At 39.2% G+C, this 6,060-nt stretch overlaps 1 non-coding gene across 1 annotated transcript; it reads right to left on the bottom strand.

The window, feature by feature from the left end:
- Positions 1-5,146: 5,146 nt before the first annotated feature.
- LOC113141709 (U4 spliceosomal RNA) lies at positions 5,147-5,287 on the bottom strand. Its single transcript, XR_003296786.1, has one exon. It is a non-coding gene; the product is annotated as a U4 spliceosomal RNA (small nuclear RNA).
- Positions 5,288-6,060: the final 773 nt, after the last annotated feature.

Here is a 6,060-nt window from a genome sequence, read left to right as displayed (position 1 = left end):
ATCAGATTATTAATAAGTATTATTATTGTTATTGTTATTATTGTTGTTCTCATTATCATTGTCATTGTCATTTAAGCACCTACAAAATCACAACACTAACATTGGCCTATGACACAATATGGCGGGTTGTGCGTCCTGCAACATCCGTTTATGTGTTGTGTTCGCGGAAAAAACGAACATATTGATAATGAAACCCCATCAAGAAACCACAGCCAGTTCATGTTCACTGTGTGTGACTGTGTATGTAACGTGACTATACAGAGACATATTGAGCTACGCCGGAAGTGATTGAAATTTGAGAACCACATTAAGAATCATTCTCGGATTCAACATAAAGTTGTGTGAAACTAAATGTGAAGAATAGCAAGTGATTATAAAACTGTCGACGTGAGTCACTTTCCTAGTTAATACTAGTTCAGTGTGTTGTTAATATAGACTATTGGTCTTTCAGTATGAATGAACTTTTAGCTGACAGAACTATAATGTTTTGCCCTTTTCATATTTGAAGTGTGAGCTCACTGCTTGCAGGCATCAATATGTCAACAAGATATTAATTTATCTTCTGTTTGGATGTTGCAGAATTCACCATTTATAAATGTGGTCTACAGTCCTGTCGACATCTTCTCACTTTCACTGCCCTTACTGTCCAAAAACCCTTGTAAGAAGAGATCAGTTACTGATCCATGTGAGAAAACATGAATCCTGTGAAACTGCTGCCCACCCAGCGACCACCCTTTAGTCAGTGGAGAAGGAGACCATTACTCTGCCTGACTCCCATGGAAAAACCTCCATGATCCGCGCGATATTTTTAAATTCACAAAATCATTTATAAATATTAAAAACAGCCTCCGTGAGCAGGATCATTTTTGACCTTCCTGCACAAAAGCACAAGCACTATACAGCCATGATTTATCCAATACTACCCCCCAGTGACTGTACAGTGAAATAACATGTGAAGACATAGAGCTGTAAGTCAGTGGGACATTCTGAACTCTTCTATAAATTTAAAATCAGCCACGGAGGAGCAGAACTATTTATATTTTTATCCCAACATTTCTAACTTAAAAATGTACTGCAGGTGTTTTTATTCATGATGTACAGCACTTTGAGATTTTTTAAATGTAAAGTGCATTACAAATGCACATCTGCATCATCTGCAACTAATTAGGTTAATTGGCAACAGGTCAGTAACATGATTGGGTATGAAAAGTCAAAGATAGACATAGGTTCACCAGTCTGTGAAAAGCTGCATCTACAAATTGCCATAATAATGTTTTTCAACAGAAAACTGCAAAGACTAAATATATCATCATCTACAGTACATAATATCATCAAAAGATTCAGAGAATCTGGGGAAGTCTGTGAAGGGACAAGGCTGAAACACAAGACTGGGTCCTCAGATGGCCCTGCATTAAAAACAGTCATGGTTCTGTGATGGACATCACTGCATGGGCTCAGGAACACTTCCAGAAATCACTGTCTGTGAACACAGTTCACTTTGCCATCCAGAAATGCAAGTTCAAGCTTTATCATGCAAAGAAGCAGCCGTACATGGACCTGATCCAGAAACACCTCCATCTTCTCTGGGCCAGGGCTCATGTAAAATGGTCTGTTTTAAAGTGGAAAATTGTTCTGTGGTCAGAGGAATCAAAATCTGACATTCTTTATGGCAACCATGGGCGCTGTGACCTCTGGACTAAAGAGGAGAGGAACCTTAAAGCTTGTTCTCTCAGATCAAAAGCCTGCATCTCTGATGGTATAGGGGGTTCATTAGTGCACGTCTGGAACGGTACCATCAATGCTGAAAGATATATCAGGTTTTAGAGCAGCATATGCTCCAAGTCCTTTTTCAAAGATGGCCTTGGATATTTTAGCAGGACAAAGTTTAACTGCACACTGCATCTGTGACAACAACATGGCTGTGTAGTGGAAGAGTCTGGACCGATTCTATACCACTTTAGAAATATATTCACAATTTCATCCTCCTGCTTCACCGACCTCACGCTTCAGACAGCCAGCAGTTGCAAACATGGTGTTGTTTTTCAGAAGTAGGTCCTTCAGTGACTCCAATGAGGATACATGCTTTACCTAAACACACAGGAGCCCTATACAGGCATATATGGGTGTTGTTCCACATCATTCTGATCAGTCAGACAAACATTTCAAGCTGTGGTACATAAGAGTTGCAGTTTCAGTGAAATGTACAAGACTATGAGTAACACACTGGCCTACAGGTACACTCATTTAATAGTGGAGACATTTTCTGTGTATTTCATCTCTAAAATAAATATAATACTACTACTAATAATATGTATATTAATATATTATATAACTAATAATATAATAATAAGAAAAGAAGAGATCTAAACGGATGTTTTCATCTTCTGCTGATTGGTTTGCTTTTTCTTGCCTTCTGAAACATTCACCAATCAATTATTGTTGCTGACATTGCACACCCAACTCATAACCTGTATACCTCATTCTGTACTTTCCCTACGTCTTCATCTTCAATGTCTATGATAGTTGCACTGAAGGTCAATTTCACCAACATATGACTGATGAGATCCTTTGACAGGAAATGTGGACCAGACCCTCGTGCACCATGGACAATCATTTTCCCTGCCAGATAGTGCTCATCCTCTCTGACTGCTGCTCACATATAATGTAGTTTAAATTAGTAATTTGCATTAAACAAGTACCAATCCAACACACTGAAAGAAGCACCATACAAAACATTGTACCTGAGGCATTGTAGTCAGGGATAGGGCACAGTAGGCATGACTCTGTGGAGGTGCTTCAAAGATTTGCCAATGTTGCAAGCACTTCACCGGGAGTGTGAGGAACTCTGTTTTAGGCCCGCCTGTATCAATCCCCTCTTCAAATCTGTCAATATCATCAGTGAACTTCACAAGCAAGTCCTTAGACTCAGAAGATGTACTTAGCTTAAATCCTCTGATGGCCCCACCCCAGACATCTGAATGCCTAATTTTGTACCTTCTCTCTCCCGTAGTTTGTCCTCTCTCTCTCACTGTAGCTTCTGCAGGTGTCCCTGGTCCTGGAGCTGAAGTGCAGTTACTGGCCCCACCAACCTGCTCAGTGTTAAGTTGTTGTTTATTGTTGTTGTTCTTTTCTCTCTCTCCTCTATTCACTCACCCCAAACCACCGTCACCAAGTGCATGCTCATAAGGGGTTTGTTGGGTTTCTGTGTAAAGTGTCTTGAGATGATTGTACTGTGATTTGGTGCTATACAAATAAACTGAATTTAAAATTGAATTGAAATCTGCTGACATTCTTGTGATCTATGCAAACTGCCAGATTTGCAGTTATCTCAGATGTCGACAAAGATTGGTCCTAATGATAGAGATAGAGAATTATGAAATGAAGTTGAAGAGTATTCCATTCATTTGTGACACCTTTCACAATGTAATTACATTCCCTGAGTCAACATGACTTTTACAAGAGCCCTCATCTGAGTCATCGACCATAGCTGCATATAACTGTGTGTATTTCCTGTAAAATAAAAGCAAAGAAAACATATTGCCTGCATTTGAAACTATACATTAAAAATGAAAAGTACCTATAACGTGTTCCCTTGCAAAACTAGCTGATATGGAAGATATTTCCTAGTTGTGATTATAGGCAGTAACATCTGTGTTATGGAGATGAATTACTAATCTCACGTTTGCACTTGTGTAAACGGACTAGACATAATCTCAGTTATTCTCTGTGTAATTTCTGTTAAATCCTCCATCCCAGATGACCTGCAGGAAACCTCAGTCCTCTCAGCTTTTGTTAATGTATCATTTTAAAGAATTTGTTTTTTCAGTGGCCTATTAACAGGCCTATGTGTGAACTTTGTCATATCTGCTTGTATTGTAAAAAGGTTTCATGTGAAATCTCAGCTAGCTGCAAATCTAAATATTGTTGAATGGCAGCCAGTCACACAGCGCGTCGTTCTCGGATTGAACGTGTTTCTGGGAAAAAAAACTGACTTTGGTTTCACACCTTCTCGTTGAAAGAGTTAAAAGTCTGCAGCAGAAACAAATCGACATCTGTCACAGACAAATGTGGTTTTTCCTTTGACAAAGTGGTCCTGGGATGAGTCACATTTGTAGAGACGTTTTCTCTTCTCAGTGTCTATTGTGTCACTTTTCTGCTCTTTCTGCCTGCAGCAAAGTGCTGCCTAATGACTGTGCACACGGATTTTTAAGGCTTTAAGTTTCCCTCTCGGTATAACACTAAATTGTCTTAATGGGACATATGTGGCAACTTTGATATAGTTTGACATGTTCAACAATAAAAAGGTTTATGGAATTGCACCTGCATAATATGTTCGCACACAGTGTAGTTACTAACTTACCTTCAGGAGAGGGGAAAACACGCACATACATCACAACACCTATCTGGAGATCAAACGTGAGCACGTTAATCCCTCACACTTTGGTACTCACTGCCAGCAGGAATAATCTCCAGCTTCACAAATTGGTCCAACTTGCCTACACCCCTGTTTGACGCCAGTTCCTCCGCGCCGGTATCTCCACGCGCCGTCTGTCCATCAGACGTAAAACTTTCTCCAGCCCGACAAAAACTCATTATCACTGCTTTCAGACAGAGACGGCGTCCAAGCGACCGCCTCAGTCTAATATTAGTCACCAACTTACCTGGACAGTCAGTTGGCAGAAATGAGGCCTTGTCGTTGACTTGCGGGCAGTATGTGTTTAAGTTTAAAAGTGGTGAAGAAGTGAATCAGCAGAGTCTGATGTTTGGCTCCCTGACACAGACATGGCTTCCATAAACACAGTGTGATCATTTAAATATCTTTTTTCCAGCTACTGATGTGTTTTGGGCAGCAGGTAAAACTGACATGTCAAAGAAAACACAGAAATGGTCAGACAGGCCAATGTTCTTGACAATAATGTTTGAAATAACATCTTTTGTTAAAACTAAATCCAATGTGTGACCGTGAGTGTGTGTGGGCCTCTCACATGTTGTAGGAAAGTCTGTAGCTCTGCACAGAAATCTGTTGTGAGTTTGTCGTCAGGATGATCAACATGTATGTGAAAACCACCGGTTATTAGGACATGTGGTAAAACTTGTATAACTTATCAGAATATGTGACAGAGCTTGATATTCAGCACATCATCAGTCTCCTTAAAGACCATCAAAAATTGCCATGACCAACTGTATTTCAAGTCGTCAAGGCGGGGTATTGGGTAAAGTTTTCAACTAGCAATAATCATGCCTCGGACAAACCTCATTGGCTACGATACTGCCACTGCGAAAGAATGGAGAACTAAGACAGACAACAATGGGGTGTCTCAGGGCCGGACCCCTCTCTGTTAGGGTCTGATCTCTTCAACTTAGACTTGACTAGTTTGTCATAATATACACTGCACAGTGGCTTCAGGAGACATTCAGATCTCCTCACTTTTTTACCCATCATAGTCTCTGGAGATAAACTCTTCCACATCCAAATTATTTCCTCATAGTGTGTCATGTAATTGTTTTGTGTCCCTTTCTAAACTGTTTCCAGTCAAACCACTCTGCCACAAATGGGCTCCAGCAGACAAGATTGAGGTTTTTAATACATTTGCAAAATAATCTTTGTTATATCAGTTCCTGGATATATATTAATGGGCAATGTCAATTTTAATATTCAATTTACACTGTAATAATGTGTAAAAGGTAAATGATTCTTTCTGAAGCCACTGTATATATACTAATAATATATTCACACTGAACTTGTATAGATGTATTTTAACTTGTGTATGATGTATAACAGGAATATTGTTGGCCAAAGGCAAAACATGGTTGCTCAACTATCAAATATACTGACTCCCAATTTCAAAACATGGTGAGAAGAGTCAATGAGACCATACGTGTTATAGGTTCTGGATAAATCCAGGTAAGCATGTAGACTGTAAGTTGATTATGGAAACAAATGTATATTTTAGTAATAAGACCAACAATAGGAATATTATTAAAACACAGACTGTTAGGAACCAAAAACCTCATTAAAGTTTCCTGTTAAGCATGAACATGTTTAATTTATAAAACCTA

The sequence above is a fragment of the Mastacembelus armatus genome, chromosome 8, assembly GCF_900324485.2.
Source record: "Mastacembelus armatus chromosome 8, fMasArm1.2, whole genome shotgun sequence".
In the NCBI taxonomy this organism is placed as follows: Eukaryota; Metazoa; Chordata; class Actinopteri; order Synbranchiformes; family Mastacembelidae; genus Mastacembelus; species Mastacembelus armatus.
The sequence above is the reverse complement of the archived record's forward strand: the minus strand, read 5'-3'. Positions and strand labels throughout refer to the sequence as shown.